General features: G+C 40.8%; 1 long non-coding RNA gene across 1 annotated transcript in view; it reads left to right on the top strand.

Moving 5' to 3' along the window:
* The first annotated feature begins 458 nt into the window (after nucleotides 1-458).
* Nucleotides 459-19,180, top strand: part of LOC116997440 — a 39,295-nt gene continuing 20,573 nt past the window's right edge. Inside the window, exons 1-7 of the long non-coding RNA XR_004418185.1 lie at nucleotides 459-5,772; nucleotides 9,380-9,453; nucleotides 10,000-10,291; nucleotides 10,642-10,703; nucleotides 13,121-13,223; nucleotides 14,245-14,447; nucleotides 17,801-18,135. This is a non-coding gene — a long non-coding RNA (uncharacterized LOC116997440). The remainder of the gene's footprint in view (nucleotides 5,773-9,379; nucleotides 9,454-9,999; nucleotides 10,292-10,641; nucleotides 10,704-13,120; nucleotides 13,224-14,244; nucleotides 14,448-17,800; nucleotides 18,136-19,180) is intronic.

Raw genomic sequence — 19,180 nt, forward strand, 5'->3', positions numbered from 1 at the left:
TTTCTGTTTTATAAGCTTTTTGACACTCCGAACAGGGTAGAGCCTAACTCAGTGCCTTGGTTGCTGGTTGTTTGGTCGATTTGCTCATCACACTTAAGCAGTTTTATTCTGTTTTTCTTTCAGTCATGGTAACAGACTAACATTCTGTCCTCATGCAGGTAGTCTGAGATCAGCAGATACCAAAGTTATGTAAAAACAAAAACTAAGATTGCACTTGAGTGTAAGGGCTGTCCCTAGATAAAGCACAACTTGCTTTCTGAAATATCAAGATAAAGATGGCTTGGTCAAATTATTCTTAAATGTCAACTATCTGGTAGTCATGTAGGGAAGAGAGCTGCATTTCTTCCAAGACTTTCAAAAGTATCTATTTATTCTGGACTTTGCCTCTATAATTAGTCTACAATTGAAAAATCTTAACGTGTGAAGTTGCAAAATGGATTTGAGAATGAAGACAGGACAAAACAGGATGTTGGTTCCTGTCACTTCCCTGCTGTCTCTTCAGTGGAGGAAACATGCAGCTTGCACATAGATGCTCATGCTTTATAGATTTTCTGTGGAGAAAAAACAAAACACTTTTTCTGAAGTCCCTGGAGATAACCTTGTCTCTTCTGCCAAGTTTGTAGATGAGTATTTCCTGGTGTCTGCAAGAGTGATTGTCACCTTAGGATAAAGTAGGGCAAATCAAGGGAGCTTTTTTTCCTTCAAGTTAAAAAAATATTCTCCATTCAAATGCACAGAAGAAATATGTGAATGAAAGCAGCATTTTCAGGTTTGTGCATAAGGTACAGACAAAGATCTGCATGCTCTAGGCAACACAAGCATTGATTTCTAGTGTCTCAATGTGAATTTCACATAGTCTCAAATAAGCTAATTTCTACAATTACATGCAGGGAAAGAGAAGAATCCACTCTCATTTGAGCACTGATGGAGATCAGGCTCCAGCACCTGAATATAACAGATGCTACTTTCTTGTGGCATGGTGTGAAAATCACAGAAGGGATTATGATTAGATCTGCCCAAGATTTTGGGCCATGTAATAGCCAGCAGGGCAGCAATGTCAGGTTTACTCAGATGATAGCAAAGCTGAATGAACAGAGAGACTGAATTATTTATTCAGAATTAAGAGCCATGTTGGCACCAAGGCTAGCAATATGGCTCTGAACATTTGAGAACATAAAGCTTAAACAATCTGGCAAAAGATTCCTGGCCCTTTCTCTCTGCTGGCCCATGCTACTCAACTTGTGTTCCCTCTTGGTTCTTTATCTCTTATCTGCCTGTTGCTGCTTATGCTTAAAATAGAATTAAATAAGTCACTGTATTGCATGATTTTTAACCCAATATGTTGATAGCCAATGCTTTCCACAAATCATCTCTTTCCTTGGACAGAGCCTGTCTTGCTAGACACTCTTCAGAGGGCTCAACCTGTTCTGCATACATCTTCATCCCAGAATTTTGGGGGTAGGAAGCTGCAGTTATGTGCATCTTATTAATGGGATTTCTGCACTGAGAAGCAGTTGAGTTTGCCTGAGTTAAAGCTTTTTATTTGTCTGATCTTAACTCCCCTGGTCCCAGTACCAGGTGCAACTTTCCTCTGAAAAGGCACATTTCCATGGATCAGAGGGGGAAAATCCTGCATAGATCTCCTTTCCATGTTTAGCTTGTTTGCCTCTGAAGTGTGACACAAGGAAACCTGTCAGGAATTAAGTCACAACTGAAAATGCACAATGGAAACCTCCTCTTGTAAATTAGCTTTGACTCCTTCTATCAGAAAAGAAGGACAGCAGTGTGTGATTGGTTTTACTACATCCACTCTTGTCTTCTTGGTATTTAGGATATTGTGAGAAGTACAGAAAGCAAACACTCAGGCAACACAAAGGTCATGGTGTCAGTTTGGATAGGTGGGAGGAACTGGATTGTGTTGGCAGTGCTTTGGTTGTTGTTGGGGAAAACACAACTTTCAGTCTGGAAAGCAAGTTTCTCTGTAGCTAAGTTGGGCTCTTGGTCCTGAAGTAGAATACTGAAGACATAAGTGAAGGTTGTTTTCTTCATGCTTTTGTTAAATAAGCAATAAATACCACCTTATCCATTTCACTATGTGACCAGTCCTATTTCCACACACTTCTGATTTGACCTGTGTTAACAGAACACAAGCTTCCAGACAAGGGAGCACAGAGTGTCTGTCTTGCTGAATTCCTTCTTTAGCCTGTGAAACAGCATATGTTTGTTTTGGCTGGCTGTGTGTGGTATTTTTTGCTCACTGGAAAAGCTGACAATGTTTCAGCCTCTGTACTGTTTTTTCTTGGTTTTTCTTAAACTTTTCACCTTCCTCTTTCTTTCCTAGACTAGCAGAAATCACCTAAAAATCATCAGGAAAAGGTGGTATATTCATGGAGGGGGATGGGAGGCTGGGGTGTCCATTGCTTTTTCCAGAGTTTACCTGTAGAATTAGTCCCATCAGCCTGTGTAAATTGGCTCGATTTTTAATGTTCTTTGGTTTTCTCAGTTCCTGTGTTTTGCACAGCATAACCCAAGTGTTTCCTGCACTAGACTCCCTTTTCAGCTGAATTTAACTTAAATATGGAGTAGATATTCTGTTCCAAACAGAAATCAAGTGTGATCAGGTAAGCAATTTATTGCCTCTATATTTTGTTAAACCTTAGTTGCAAGCAAGAATAGATTGGTCTTATCGACCTAAAACAATCTCCCGTCCCATGTCAGCAATGGTGTGGTTAACACGAGTAGAGTATAAAAAAGCTAAATACACAAGTTAAGATCTGTAATTCATTCCTTCCTTGAGAAGTACCCTTCCCATTGGGAATTAAGTCCTCCATAAGAAGTGTGGCAGTATCTGACTTATTAAGGAATATAATAGAGCTGATTGAAGAATGACCTCTAATCTGAAGTTGTGAACTGATCTAAAGCACTGAGTTCCTGCTTGAGTAACTGAATGAACTGGCTGGACTTGGAAATGAGACAAAGTGCTGAATATATAATTTTATATATATAAGTAAACAAAGCCAAAACCTGGAGGTGTGAAAGCAGCACTGGGGAATTACTTAAACATCAAAGCAGGATTTTTTTGAATGTTTAACTGTTCAAAACCTGGGCCCACATATTTTGGTTTTAGCATGGGAAAAAAGCCCTGGTAAATTATTTCATAGTCTGCCTTTGATCAAAGTTATGAAATTATGTCAAAATCAATCATAAGAAAACCTGGGATTGGGGATGTAATGTTTATTTTTAAATAAAAAGGTATCCTTTTGACCTGCAGAAGGTTTATTCCTTTTAGCATAATACTTGAAGTTTTATTGTCCTGTTATTCCAAGAATGAGCAAGTGTTGAAGGCAGTGTAAAGGATGTAACAACACAGCCCACAAGAGGCCAGTATGCATTTAAATTTTGAACTATTCAGAGCCATATTTGTCCAGTGTCAAGGGACCCAGGCATCTTCTTTGGAATGCAACAAGCTACATAACTTCATGTGAGCTGAGGCACACCGAAGGGTCAGTAATGGTCATGAATGCTCCTGTGGTAGAAATGACCAGGACCTTATCAGCTGGGATAAAAAGGTAACTTTTATATAAACCTATATTCTCAAGGATGTCATAGCACTTTGTGTTCTGTGGCTGTGGTCAAACAGAGTAGAAATTGGCTACGAGTCTAACACCTTTAGACTCGCATCTGCTTTGCTTTTCCTTCCCTTGCAAAGAAAGCAGCTTTATGAAGTATCAATCCAAATTGGAACTAATTTTCGGGTTCAAAAAATCTGTGGCCAAGGATGAAAATTTTGATCAGGCAAAAGAAAATCTAAGTAAAGGGAATTCCATTTTTGAGGTGAAAGGAGGAACTGTAAAGGTGATTGCCTGACTTTTAAGCCATGTCAGCGTAGCTTTTGTAGGATTTGAAAATCCAAATCTGAAGGCATGCAGAGCAGTGGAGCAGTGACCCAAGTAGCATCCTATATCCCTTCTCATTTTAGCACTGGGTGCTGCTGCTGTGGATTTGCCCCACAATGGCTGAGAGGCAAATCCACAGCATTCTGGAATTACAGGGTTACATCTTGTCTCCTCCTAACCAGCCCAAATCAATGTTGTCACTAACACCCATGGCCATTGGTACACAGGAGTGAAGGGGTGAGAACAGGACTGAGAGAGAGGGGGACAAAGGGGGTGGGAACACCTTTGGGCAAACCAGGCATAAGGAAACAGAGCATTTGTGTATTATACAGGCAACCTGGAGGCAAAAGCCAGCTCAGCATGGACATTGGAGATATATATATATGTATTCTGTTAAGGAAAAGGATCTCCTTGGGAGGATGCCCAAAACAGAGCACTTTTGGCATATCTGTAATTGCTGCTGGCAACAAAGAAAATTCTCAAGGTCATATGGTATTAACATTGTCCTTCCTGTGGGCTGTATTTTCTAGGTTGCTGTGCATAATCCTGGCTTTATCATTTGTGCCCCCAAATCTTGAAAAGGCTTTTGGGCTGATTTCCTTCTGCCCCAAGATCTTCCTGCAGCACAAACTACTCTGTCAGGGGCTGCAATTACTGCATCTATCTTGTCACAGAACACTTTTTAAAACTAGAGAGCTGCAGTTTCTAGATGACTAATACTCATCCCTCAAGGACTACAATCAAATATTCCAGTTTCTCCAAACTGCCCTTCACACATAGACCAATCTTGGATTATCTTGGCTTAAAGCAGCCTTCTTACTGTCTTGTTACTGCAGTGAGGACAATGACAGTTCCCAGCCACATCCACTGGGAGCAGGTAGTGCACAGGCCCTTGTGGAATTTACAAATCCCTCTTTATGTGATATACTTAGGAGAGCTAGGTAGTTCCTTGATTAGAAAGAAGTTCACTGAAATAGTATAAATGAATAAAATGGAGTAACTGAAGCTGGTAGTCAAGTTTATCTTGATTTTCCTGGTGCAAAGCAGAGACATTTTGCTGTTAACTACAGAAATAATCCACCTTCAGAGTAGTGTTCTCATGGAGCTTTAGAAATTGGTATTCAGGGACAGCTCCTTGCTGATCAGTTTTTGGGGGAAAAAAACAGTTTAAGTAAAACTTAATGACTAGTTAATATTAAAATAAACAAAATGGCTTCATTCTGATAGAAAAATGTAGCTCTTTGAAGCTTTCTGCAATTAAGCAGTTTAAAGCAGAAGGATTTACCCTAACTAACGGACATTTACCTAGACAACGGGCATGAGCAGCACTGAAGAGTTTAATGCAACCTGTGCAGAACAGAGTAAGTTCTAATGGGCTTTTTGACACATCCAGCTGTGAAGCCTTCTTGAATGACATCTGACATCAGAGCACCTTACAGCACTCCTGCACAGCAAGGCAGCCCCATTTTCTCATTGTCTAGATGACAAGATATATACAGAGAGAGCAAATCACTTGCCCAGGATCCTGCAGAAATTCAGGAAAGAAACGAGGAGCTGATCAGCAGCCTCCTCTTCCTGCTGCACAAACCTTTCTCTCTCAGGAGTTTTAGGTGATGAGCACTTCTCTGTGTAGCTTTATGGTTTTGGGACTTCTCGTTTTATCTACTCTTTCACATTCCTGGTAAATAAATCCTGCAAACAATGCCTTGCTGTTTACTTAATTAACATACTTTTTCTCCTACCAAAGAAGTGTTTTCCAGGTAGTCTTCTGCCATGTTGGAGCCTTGTAGCATGCTGATGTATTCCTTTGAGATCCTTGCTGGAGAAACCCTTCCTGAATTTGTGGGAAAACTTTATCCACTGGAAAAAAACAAGGGTGAGTAAAAATTTTTTTTTCTGGAAGTCCTTTAGCTAGCACATGCCAATAACTGACTGTATTTCCAGGTGCTCTCAGGTATATTCACTCACCCCATGCAAGGAAATAGTCTGTCATCTTCCATAACCAGAAGAGGGGTAAACAAAAAGAGATGCAAACTGCAGTTAGATATATCCATCCTCACTGTTTTTACAGATTTTTCATGGATCAGTCAGATCAATGGGAAAGCTACTGTTCATTTAAGCTGCTGGAAACTTGTCCTTATTGATTTAAATGCAGCAGATCTTGTTATTCAGAACTCATGATTGAGTGATTTGGCTAGGGCTGGAAGAATGTGACCTTTAATGCATAAGTAAATAAGCCTTTCCATCATGTATAATCTCTCCCATATGACAGATCTGTGACTGTCTAAAGTGACAGAAAGATCATATTAGTCTTTATTTTTTGAGATATATTTTCACAAAAAGTCACAAATCATTCCTGTCAGTGTGCAGAGAGCTGCTAATGAAAGAATTTCATTCTAGAGTGGTATCTGTGATGGATGTAAAGTTGTAAGAAGTACAGTAAGTAAAATAAAGCAAGGTTAATCTAATCTCTTCCATAAAGTAGACAGGAAAAGAAACCATGATTTAAAATAAACTCAGAGAAAGTAAGTATCAGGCCACTGCTCCATTTCACTCATTCATTCCTTAATTCCAAAGTTTCTTCTTTAATTTTAGGAGACAATGCAATATTCTGAACTAAACTTAAAAGCAAACCAAGTCCTAATGTAATATGGAAAAGAGAGAGTGGGTTATTTTTGTTGCTTAGTTTTATGTTAAAAATAGTGAGGCCCTAATGCCTCTTGTGTGCCATAGAATCATAGAATGGCCTGGGTTGGAAGGGACATTAAAAATCGTCCAGTTCCAACCCCCTGCCATGAGCAGGGACACCTTCTACTAGACCAAGTTGATCAGAACCCCATGCAGCCCCAGTCTTGAACACTTCCAGGGATGGGGCATCTACAGCTTCCCTGAGAAACCTGTGCCAGTGCTTCACGAACCTTACAATAAAGATTTTTTTTCCCTAATGTCTGATCTAAACCTACTCTCTTTCAGTGTGAAGCCAATCCCCTTTGTTCTGTCACTATATTACTGCCTTTATAAAGAGTCTTGCCTCATCTTTTTTGTAGGCTCCCTTCAGGTACTGGAAGGCCACAATTAGGTCACTCCCAAGCCTTCTCCTGGCTGAACAATCCCAATTCTCTCAGCTTTTCCTCACGGGAGAGGTGCTCCATTAATTAACTTAGTGGCCTTCTCTAGGCTTGCTCCAACAGGTCAATGTCCTTCCTTTAAGTGTCACTTGGGCAAAACCAATGTTAAATCTCAGTAATTTATAGTATTATTTAGGACAGACATCCCAGTTCATCCCTGTTTAATTTGTGACGTCCCGTGGTTGCAAAAGTACTGCCCTTCCTCTGTCCCTTTCTCTCCTCTTTGCTTAAGTCTCAGTTCACCCTAATTCACCTTTTCTCTCAGGCAGTCCTTTGTTTGCAAATCTGCCAGTCAGGCAAAGTCAAAGTCTTAAGACCAACAGCTTCCATTCCCCCTGCTCTGGTCTCTGTATTCCTCGTGCAATGCAGGGGGAATATTGCTGCCAGTGCAGAGCATCAGAATAAAAAGGATGTCTCTGAGAAGAAAGGTGGCTTCATTTTTCTGCCTTAGGCCAAGAATGCACCTGATCCAAAATACATCACTATCAGTGGAAAGACTTATGTCTGTTTCTGGAGTTTTAGGAAAGCTCTGAGGACCCTTTAGGGATGAGAGGGAATTGGGTTTGGCCTCAAAATTTCTGCCCTCAGAGATTCTGGATTTTCAACAGGTCAGTTTCTTCAGTGATTAAAAAACCACTGATATAAACACAAATAAAAAGAGTATTTCACTAGTACATTTGTCATACCCTCTCCCTACCCCCCCTGCCTACTGAGACATCCTGCTTATTATTTGTCTGTGTTTTTTTTTCTCCCTTCCCAGTCCAAATGCTGCTCCTGAGATGACACAGATATCTACAAGTCTGCAGTGTCTTGTACCTACTCTGATGCCATCTGCACAATGTCCTTGATCATGACTAAAGATAAGCTCTAGAGGTCTGGCTTCACTATTGCTAGCCCAGTGACTAACAACCAAGCTTGTAAGAATTTCAAAGTTAGGCAAAGGGCAGATTTTCTCAAGCAGAGGGAGGTGAAGCAGGGTGGAAGAATCTACACCCTGCTGGCTTTGAGCTCTATGGCCATTGCCCTCTGAGCCCACTGCACAAAAAAAAGGATGTGTTTGCACAGGTGCAAGCAGTGTGCTTATTATGGAGGAGAGCCTTTGTGTTCCCTGAAAAAAAATAACAAAGCATATAGGTTTGAAATACATGTTGTGCATCTCCAGTAGGAATGGGTCAGACCTAGGCACCTACAGTCTTCTGAGGCCCACAGGAAACTGTTGTGCAGAGAGTGATAGGTAATGCTTGTTCTCAGACCCATGAGGTTCTTTGTACAATGTCATCATCAACTGCAGACAAACATTTGAGGGTCAGAATTGGTGGACCAAACTGTAACTATCTTTTCTTACACATCTCTACAACATTCATGATTCACTGGTCTTTTTAGGCTCAAACAGAAATCTAACTTGTACAAGTCATAAACCAACCCGCAATTACCACAGCACCCATATGAAAACACCTTTCAAGAGAGAGCAGATTTCAGTTTGAAGCCTTGTTATTACACATAATAAGCCAAATTCTCCACTGACGTCAGTGTGGAAGGGGGTGTGAGTCACTACTGAATTTGGACCAGTTTTAGCCAAGAAGATGGGGATGATAAAATGCACCCTGGCACTGTCAAGTGCAAGTGAAATTTGCCCAAACACTGTTGCAGCACTTTGGAGTGAGTGGAAGAGCCTGGGCATAATAAGAATGATCTTTTTTTCATCTGCATGTGCTTCCTATGACCAAACAAATGAATGTCTGCTATTTGTAAGAAAACCAACCACATTTTATGCAGCAAACTAGCTTTTAATCAGTGCTGAGTAACAGTGATGCTGCCCGCCTGCCTTACCATTTATTGCAGCAGGACCATCTCTCTAAGATGAGCTTTGCCATAAGCATCATCTTTTAAATACAATACTTACCTTTTTGATTAAGCCCTAGGCAGGGCTTGGACACAGGCTCTTTGGTAGTGTGGTAGATTACCTTACTTAAACAAATAGTGATCCTGTGTAAGGCACTGCAGCATTCTTGGAAGGTAAAGCAGTAATGTGGTAGTCAGCCTTCAACTTGTCAAATGGTTCCAGGTATGCTTGCAGATGTCATCTGCAGTTGCCTGAAACCATTTACTTTACAATGACAAGGAGACAAAAAAAGAGCAGAGCTGGGACAGAAGAAGTGAACAGAAAAGCAGTGTGTCTGTTGGTAAACAACTTTATAGGATTACATGCAGCTTTTAGTGAGCATTATGAGCTATAGTTATCTTAATTTCTACTGAAGCTGAGTGTAGTTCAGTGTAAGAATTTGGATATCAAGAACTAAAAATAAGACTGTTTGTCTTTTGACTTTTTGCATGTTTGTCTTTTTATTTTAACAGATGTGCTCCCTAACTCCTGACAGAACAGGAACCACTAAAAGTGAACAGCTGACAGCAGTGCTTGGAATCCCCCGGTAAAGAAAGTGCAAAGCTTCACTTAGAAGTTCCATGGGAAAGAGTCAAAGTGGGATGATAAGTATGAATGATGATTCAACTGATGATGGATTGGCCCACACTGTGAAAATTAAGTGTGTTCAGCCCAGTTACTTTAAAGGCTTGGGTATTAAGACCGGAGGTCTAGTACAGAACACTCTGCTCTTCATTGATCATAAGTGATGGAAAGTAAACATCTTTGCACAGTGGGTGGATCAAATATGAGACAGCAAGGTTTGAGCTGCAAAATCCATAAAGCAAAAACACAAACCCCCAAAGCTTGGGCTGACAAAATTGGAATCCACAGTCTTGTTAATCTAGTGTGACAGGCAAGCAGAGAAGCATCAAGACCTCCTTTTCACAGTAAAGTCCCAAGCCTGGAATCTCTCTTGCACAGGAGTCCATGTTATATCCTGCAAAGACAAATACACCTGCTTTGATTTATAATGTACTTGCTTATATGTACTTATAATGTACTTATCATGTGTGTGCCATTTTTTTCTTGCCCATCCCTTCCCATTTCCTAGGGGTTCCACTTCAGTTTGTCAGCAATCTCAAGAACACCCACGTGAAGGGGAAGAGAAAAGCCTGCCTGGAGTGTGCACTAACTCCTGAAAAGTGTCACCCTGAAGGGGATGAAGAATGGATGAGTGATAGAGAGGTCTCCTGAGTACACCAGGAGGCAAGAAGGGAAGAGAGCAGAGTTTACCATTTAATGCTGCTGAGCTGAGTGACTGGGGAGGGTTGCACAGTGATCACAGGATGCACAAGGCAGTGACCCTCATGGGCAGTACAGCAGTGCCAGTGCAGCTGTGGGAGGTAAGTGGGGATGACTCAACAGAGGAAGAGGAGGAGGAATATTTAGTCTTTACACTGTTTTTCAGTGAACTCTCCAATGGAGCAGTACTGCTTTGCTGGAACACCTAGGAGACTTGTAAAATAACACTAATCTGCAGTCGTTTTATTGATTAACATGGAATAAGCTGTTAGTCTGTACCTTCTATTGGTAGTATGAAGGTAATAATGAAGGACTTTTTGCTGTATGAAGTGGTAGTAAATCTTCCATTTAAGTTCTTACACCTGTCACATAAACCAGGCTGGTAAAATATATTACATGATTTATTTTATTCAGGATTACCCTAATTAATTCTTATCCTGATTCTTTAAAGTGACCCATGGGACTTGGACTTGACTGCAGTCTGCTGAGGACCAGCAGCACAACAGGAGGCTGGTAAATATTTAATATCACATTTGTTTTGTGAATTAATTTTGCAGTAGCATTATTGATGCTGTAAAGTTAAGTCTATGATCTTTACAGAAATACACACAGCTGTTAAGAAAACCAGGAACAAAAGTTGGAAAGTTTAACTTCATGCTCTCAGCATAGGCTGAAGGAAAATTTCATAGTTAGGGTGTGGATTTTAGTGGCTGCTAGTCTTTGAGGTGACTTCTGCTAGATGTGGACCAGCTTTGAACCTTGCCCAGGTGCTTTCCATTAAATGCATTTTAAGACCATTTTGAAATGAACTACATAGAAGGAGGATAAAATGATAGCAGTGCATCACTCACAAGTTCAGTAACAGCTGAACATTCTGTTGGTGGTATGGTAGGAAGGAAACTTCAAGGGCCAAAAGAAGCTCAGCTGTGAGGGCAGGTGGATTTGCTTGCATGGAGAATGGATCTGCCCAAGTGCCCACCCCTGATGTGTCCCTGTGAGGGTGCTCCTGCATTTTCTATGTCAGGCTCCTGCAGGATGGGTCCCAGGCCTGGTGTCTGAGTCCTTCTGTGGGCCACGGCCAGGGTGGTCTGAAGGGACCAGTGTAAGGTGGGGGCCATCCCTGGTCACTGCTCCATGACAAAAATCACTTCTGTGGCACAGCCAACCTGGAAGCTGTGTCTGAGCTGCCTGACTCCTGTGCACACTGAAATTATAGTCTGGTGTCTTAGTTAATTATTCATCTTTGCCCATCAGAGTCCAGGTTCAGATACAAATATTGTGTAGGCAGTAGAGGAAGTGTTTGGCTGGTTTGACAGCTCCTCTGGACTAGCTATGGGAATGGAGCAGTGCCAAGGGACAGTTTTCAAGTTCAGGTTTTGGATTCCTACAGCTGCATTCCCTTCAATGAATACACATAAAGGACAGTAAAAACTACTTGGGAACAACCTTTTTCCATCCCCCTTCCTTCACAAGATTTCTTCCAATTTACTAAACCACTTTCATCCTGTGATCTGTCCATTTTGTTAGGAAATCTGCTTGCTGCTAAACACCTTCTTGGTGTTTGAAGTGCTCAGCTGATAATTCTGAACAGTTTTTGTTCATATGCTTCCATTGGGATTTTTTCCAGAGACATAGTACCAAACCTGTCAGAGTTTAAGGAGTGTCTGGTTTATCTTTAGTCATATGGTTTAGTTTTGGGTAGTCCTACAAGGAGCAAGGAATTAAAATCAATTATCCTTTTAGGTCCCTTTCAACTTGAGCTATTCTATGATTCCATGACATTTGCAACCATGAAGTGTGAAGTTGATACTTTTCACTGGGGATCCTGGCAAACTGCATTGGGATGCAACATATTTGCATATTCCTCCCATGCAAAGCTGGGAGGAAAATGGCTCAGGAAGGCATATAGGTAAAATGCCCATGGGATGATCAGTATAATGCAAGGCTGCAAAACCCTAATGGGACTTGGCCTGGTGTTGATAAAGGGCTTCTAGCTAACAGGACAAATGGACAGATCAGACAAGAACAGTTCATACCCTTTTCGTGCTACTACTGTGTCAGTCTTACTACTTTTGGCTTTGGATCTTGGCTTTGTCAAAATTTTCTTTTGCAGTGTCCTGTGAAGATGCTTTCACATTTTCTAACCCATTTTCTCAGCCTGTAGGCTCACACTGTTTCCTACAAGGCTGGCTTCTCACCACCCACCCTTCTCCCTCTCCTGGTCTCTGAAAATCAGAGTAATCAGTAAATGTGTCCTCTGCATGCGAATGCACACCCTCATGCCTCATCTAGGCAGATGCACAGATCCACATAATACTGAATTCATTTTGTCTGTGGATCACTTCACCTGAGTAGGAGCCAGAAATCCTGGCAGCTTAGACATCTTAGGGCAGGAAACTTTGTTCAGAGGATTCAGGGACACTGTTGGATATTCTGTTCGTTGCAGTCTGTGTTGTTTCCTGCCTCAATCTTTTTGTCGGGTGATGGGCTTGAAAAGGATTTGGATAGTGAAGCAGGGAACCATTCACAAACTCATCACTGACAGACTGGGAGAGCAGCAGCAGGGGCAGACTTGCCAGAGGACACAGTCACCCTGTGTCCTTCCTGTTCTTCACCAGGTGTACACAAACACCTGCAGAATCAGTGCTTCACCAGCTCTCCTCACCTGGGCCAGTAGCATTTTACAGGCTTATCTGTGTGCACAAGCAAAACCTCTTCCTGCTGCTTCTTTGTTCCCAGGGGGAGAAAATCCAACAGTTGTACTGGTTGGTTTTAAGTTGCTAAGTCAGTGAGCAAGAATTTATTTATTAGGAAATTTTTATTTATTCACCTATTTCTTTATCTACAGTTGAAACAGAGCGAGACCAATGTTTTTATTATTATTATTTAATTTTATTTTTATTTTATTTTTATCGCTCTGCTCTTGGCAGGCAGATGGCGCCAGATGGGCATTCAGTGTGGCAAAAAGCCTCTTCCTCCAGCTGGAGCAAGGCAGCACGGATAAGACCGCAAGCAGGACAAACAGGAGTACAGGTGCTGTGTCTGCTGCACTGAATGTTTATCACACCTGTGCTGCAGTGAAAATACGTCCACAGCACAGCTTTGGTATATGGAGAGTGGGTTTTCCTGAGTATCAGCAGAGAATTGTGATTTCTAAAACTACATGTTGTGTGACAAAAATAAATTTAAAAAATTAAAAACTACAAATATGTTTAGAATCATAGGATGGCTCAGGTTGCAAGGGACCTTAAAAATCACCTAATTCCACTCTTTCACTAGACCATGTTGCTCAGAGCCCCATCCTTCCTGTGATCTTGAACACTTCCAGAGATGGGACATCTGCAGCTTCTCTGGGCAACCTGTTCCAGTGCCTCGCCACCCTCGCACTAAAGAGTTTCTCCCTAATATCTAATCTAAACCTACTCTCTTTAAGTTTGAAGCCTTTGTACCTTGTCCTGATACTACATGCCATAGTAAATAATTTTACCCTATCTCTTATAGGCTCCCTTCAGGTATTGGAAACCCATTGGTTTTGTTTTGGGTTTTATTATTGTGTGCAAGACATCCTTATCAAGCCCTCATATAACTCTGCTATAAATGAGGGAGTATTTTCTTTACCAACACTGATTCTACTATCTTTATCATAATCTTTGGTATATATCCCCATGGGGCTTCAAGGAAGAACAGTAGAAAGATGCTTTATAAAACTGAGAAACTGCCTGGAATCAAATCTCCAAGTCCTGGGGAAATGTGGGGCTTTGGGATTTGCTACTTCCCAGAGCTCCCTCTTTTTCTGCTGAGGTGAACAACTAAAGGAGGGCAGGTGACTCACTGTACAAGAAACATAACTAAATCATCTGTTTCAAAACATGATCAGTCAAAGCATAAGTGTCCCTGAAGACTTTCATAAAATACCAAATTCTGATAGTAAAAACGTGAAGGAGTGTATGAGTGGCCCAGTTTCGGACCACTTTTTCTGGGAACTCGCAGATACAAGATAGGTGTTAAGTTACATTTGCAGCTGCAGCCTTCAAATGTCTTCTGTTCTTTCCAGATTCTCTAATTATTGAAGAATCTGTCCTCGAGCTTTTTGCAACACACAGTGTCACTGTGAAGAACCAAATGCACTGCAAGCATCGAGGTCCCTTCCAAGGCAAAGCCAAGGCCCAAAGTCACATCAAGGACAGCATGGAGGAGACAGAGGAAGAAAACATGGTGTTGGAGAAATACAGTGACTGCATTACAACCAAAACCATGGTGAGAAAAGACAGTGGAGCCATTGTGCTGAATCTGAAAAATCACTGTGTCTGGAGAGGAATGTAGTGATAGGAAAAGGGGCAATGGCTTCAAGGGTATGATTAGATTAACATTAGGAAGAAATTCCATACTGTGGAAATGATGAGACACTGAAACAGGTTGCCCAGAGAAGCTGTGCATGCCCCATCCCTGGAAGTGTTCCAGACCAGGTTGGATGAAGCTCTAAGCAACCTGGTCTAGGGGGAAGTGTCCCTAGTCATGGAAGAGGATCAGAAGGAGATGATATTTAAGGTTCCTTTTAACCAAAACCATTCTATGAAAAACAAATTCAGTTAGGAAACACTGCTGAATTGTCTTGTGGAAGTTACATTTCAGGTACCTGATCTAGTTGAAGCTGTCCCTGCTTATTGTAAGGGGATTGGACTAGATGAGCTTTAGAAGTCCCAGCTCAAACTATTCTGTGAGATCTCTTGTTCCTATATTCGATCCCCATTGAAAGCAATTTTATAGTCCCCATTCCGAAGACCAGAGTGCATCAGAGGATATACAAGGCAAATAGCAAGTCTGGGCTATTGAAACATTTAAGAAAGAAAATCAACAGCTTAAAACAATGTACAGTAATTTCATGATTATAAGCCGCACCATTTTGACTAAAATTTTGGTCTGAACCTCGAAGTGCGGCTTATAATCAGGTGCGGCTTCTAATCGTGAAATTACTGTACATCATTTTTCACCTAAAGCTTCACATTTTTGTCCAAACTTCTTGTGGGGTAGGGAAGAAATTTCTGAGTTGCCCTGTAATGCACTGCAGAAAGAGCTCATCTTGGGAATAAGTGCAATAACTGAAATGTTTAAACATTTGAAATGACCAAGGGAAGTAGGTAGCAAAGAAATAGTCTTTAGAAAAGCATCGTGACCATGAATTAATCTAAACATAATTTACCCTCCTTGACTTCCTGCTATACATACATATATTTCTTTGCAAGACAAATATAACACATGCACACAATTTGGAGTTAATAAATTGTGTGTGTTCTGTACTAATTTGATTTTCCTCTATGTAGTGCCTCTGAGAGAGGCGTCTCACAAAAGTTGCTTGAGTGGCTTGTTAACCACAAGCAACAATGAGAGGCCAGAACATTCAGCACCTCTGAAAGTCACACTTATGGATTTGGCTAATTTTGACTGCTTTTTCCTGAATTAGACCAGAATTGACTTGAACAAGTGACTGATTTTGTTGTATCCATCAGATAGCAGCCGTATGATCCATAACACAGCTTGTGCAACACATGGGAGTGTTCCTATCAGCAGCAGCATCTGACTAACAAGACTGTTGCTCTTCTTTTTCTGTTAATATTTTGGTTCTTTCTTGGATTCTTTCCTCTGTCTCATTCAAAATGTTGGGATTTCATATTAATTAAATTGCAGTCACTCGTGGTATTGTCCTAGTTTCAGCTGGGATAAAGTTAATTTTCTTCTTAGTAGTTAGTACAATGCTGCTTTGAATTTTGTAGCTAAGTAGTGTTTTCTCTTATTAAAGGATTATTCAGTTTCCCATGCTCTGCCAGTGAGCAGGCACATAAGAGAGCTGTGAGGGAGCATGGCCAGAACAGCTGGCCCAACCTGACCAGAGGGATATTCTTATACCATAGACTATCATGCTTAGTATATAAACTGGGGAGAAATGGCTGGGGGCTGCCAGTCACTGCTCAGGGACAGGCTGGGCCTCATTTAGAGGGTAATAAGCAACTGAAACCACCTCTTGGATTTTATTTCCCCTTCTCTCTCTTTCTCTCTCTCCTTTTCATCTTCTTGGTTAATCTCAGTCCAAAAGCAATAAAAAAATTAAATTAGTGATCCCTATGTAACTATTAAAACAAGGACACAGAGATTCCCAGGTAGTGGGAATTAAGCATCTGCAAACATCAGAAATCAATGCGATGAAGGTGTTCTGAGGTGTAGGTAGTACTTAAGGTTCACATAGAGGTTGCCAAAGGCTCTAATGTATGCCATGAATATAGTTTGTCATACATGTTACTATGCTCATCAACCCTTTTAAAAGAAGAGAAAATTCCAGTGAGATTAACAAAAGTTGCTTACATTCTTTTATTTTAATACTGGATTTTTAGTAGTAAAGAATCTGTGCCTAGTTCTGAACTGATCAATACCACAGACAAACTCCAAAGGATTACAGTAGCCTCAGAAATGAGCAGATTTTATTTTGTCCAGTTACAGAGACTTCTTTCTCTATATGACTAAAACATTTTACGGACAAAAGACTGTCAATGCCATTAATAAATATCCTAAACTATTGATGGAATCCTGTAATAGATATTGAAGTGGGCCTTAGTACTTGCACATAATTCAGGAAAAAAATTGCCAAGTGTGGAAGGCAGTATAGCTAAAAAAACCAGATAATTCTATGTAGTAGATGGAAGCCTTGAGGTTAGTTACTTAGATGGGAAAGCATTTGGGCTCCTTTACATCAGAAGACAACAAAAAAACAATTTAAAGCCTGGAGCTATGATTCTTCTCCTGTCTGAGGACTTGCATTATCTCACATTAGGAGAGGAGAATCCCTCTGCCCATATGCACTGTATTCCTTATGACCTCTGTGCTCAAATGAGAGTTTTGTATAAAAGCCATTAGCATCAAGTTTGTTCTGGCATGCTGCACTGGATGATTTTTGTGGTGCCAGGGGGAAGGTTGTTGCATTTTAGCTGAGAATTTCAGAGCAAGACTCGTATTTGGATATACAACTCCCTATTATTTTGATTGAAAACATACAGCTTTTTAAAGTCCATCTTTTGTTCTTCTCCTATATTATGGAGGGTGCTGGAAAGTGGACTAAAGAGCAAAAAGCAAGATCTGGGGTTTTTTTAAACTACTATTAATTATGGGTACTGTAATCTTTGGCACATAAACTTGAAGACCATTAATAGGATCTTGCAAGTCAGTAAGCACATTCCCTAATCCCAGTCCACATAGCACCTGACTACTTCCCACAGGACTGTAGGAGGGATTTATTAAACAAGAAGAGACACAAGGGACTCAAAGTCATAGAAAACAGGTTGTAGGAAATGTACTGCAGAGTTCACCAGCCAGCTAGGAAGGGACAGAAGTAAACCTTTAATGCTAAACACCTCTTCTAAACACATGTGGAAAATGAGTAGTGGGCAGTGCTCATAGCAGACTCCCAGATGATTCTGTGCCAGAATGTTTGAGTTTTTTCTTAAATGGCCAACCTTGAAACAGTGTCTCCCTTATGTGCCATGTTAGGAACCACATTGCTTTGCTGGACAGAATTTGCTCTGTGTTTATTAAGGCTCTTTTTATACCCCAAGACCCTGCAGGTTTGGCATCTTGAAATGGGACAAGCTCTGTGTTCATATCTGCACACTGTGGACTCTCCTGCTTTCACAGAGACTTCAGAACTGCTGAAGGTGGTGGATTTTTCAACTCCAGTCCTGGTTTAGCCTGGAAGGGAACCAGACTGTGGAGATGTTCTGTAAGGATACAAATTAGAGACATGAGTTGAGGACACCAAAAAATAGGCAAAATGCACCAAGATGTCTATCTCTAGTACCACTTACAGACAAATAATACTTCTGAACCCAAGCCATGAGTGAAGCTGGTATGGGAGAAGCAGAGTTATTAGAGGAAGGAATTCTAGCAATGTCACCTTCAGGTAAGACCTGCAATATCCATCTAGCTGGAACTCCTGTCAGCTGTTACTTTCTTTTGTTTTTAACAAATACCACATTTTGTAAACTTTTATCAGATTCATCTTGCACCAAAAAAAGCATTAATCATCACTGCTCAACTGTGTTTTCTTCAGTTTTCAGAGGTTCTGAGAGGAGATGGAGAGCAGTACACAGTTGTGCAATCCTTGAGCCAAATTTAAATCATTCTGCTATCCTTGCTAATGTGTCCCCTGAATGAGTGTGTCAGGTTTAAAGGTGCAATAGTTGTTTTTTTCCACACATGTGGTTACAGAGGTCACTTTGGAGGATTTTCTGATTTCTGGGATGGATTCAGTAGTCTAAGATGGATTAGGACAGTTGGTGCTACAGTAAACAAACCATCATGTTTGAAACAGCCATTTGCTGTAAATATGTGGTATTACTGAGACAGGATTGTAATTCTTTCAGGCCCTCAGTGAGCACTCAGCATTCTGGCACCAAAAGCTGAAGTAATATTAGCAGAGGTCATGCTTCAAGTACACTAATTATGTCTTGAGAATGAAGACACAAATGAGAATGACCTGCCATGAAATCCCTAGCTACCTTACTAATTGAGGTAGCAAAGCATCTAAATCTTTATTGTTTAGAACTTGTTTGCTGAATTATTAATTAGAAAATTCAGGCTTTTTGTCTTAGATACTCCCAGGTGACAAAGCATGGTGCTGGCTGTCCTCAGTAGCAGTAAGGCCAGCAGGAATAGGTGATTCATGACTAGAGCAAAAGGACATTCAGGTTTCTGAGGAAGCCTCAGAAAGCAACATCCAAGTGGCCAGTATGAAAAATGGTCATTTCTCTTCTCAGTCTCCATTTTGGAACTACACAACAGATCCATGGGGCATGGCTTTGTTATTATATCATCAAATAAACATCAAAAATCCCAGAGAGACTGTAGGCTTCAGACAAAATGCTCTGGTGTGGCATGGCACCATGAAGTACTGTGCTGAAAAGTATGAGAAGTCCTGTAAGAAACAGACATTATACAAAACTACT

Source organism: Catharus ustulatus, chromosome 6 (genome assembly GCF_009819885.2).
Source record: "Catharus ustulatus isolate bCatUst1 chromosome 6, bCatUst1.pri.v2, whole genome shotgun sequence".
Classification (NCBI taxonomy): domain Eukaryota; kingdom Metazoa; phylum Chordata; class Aves; order Passeriformes; family Turdidae; genus Catharus; species Catharus ustulatus.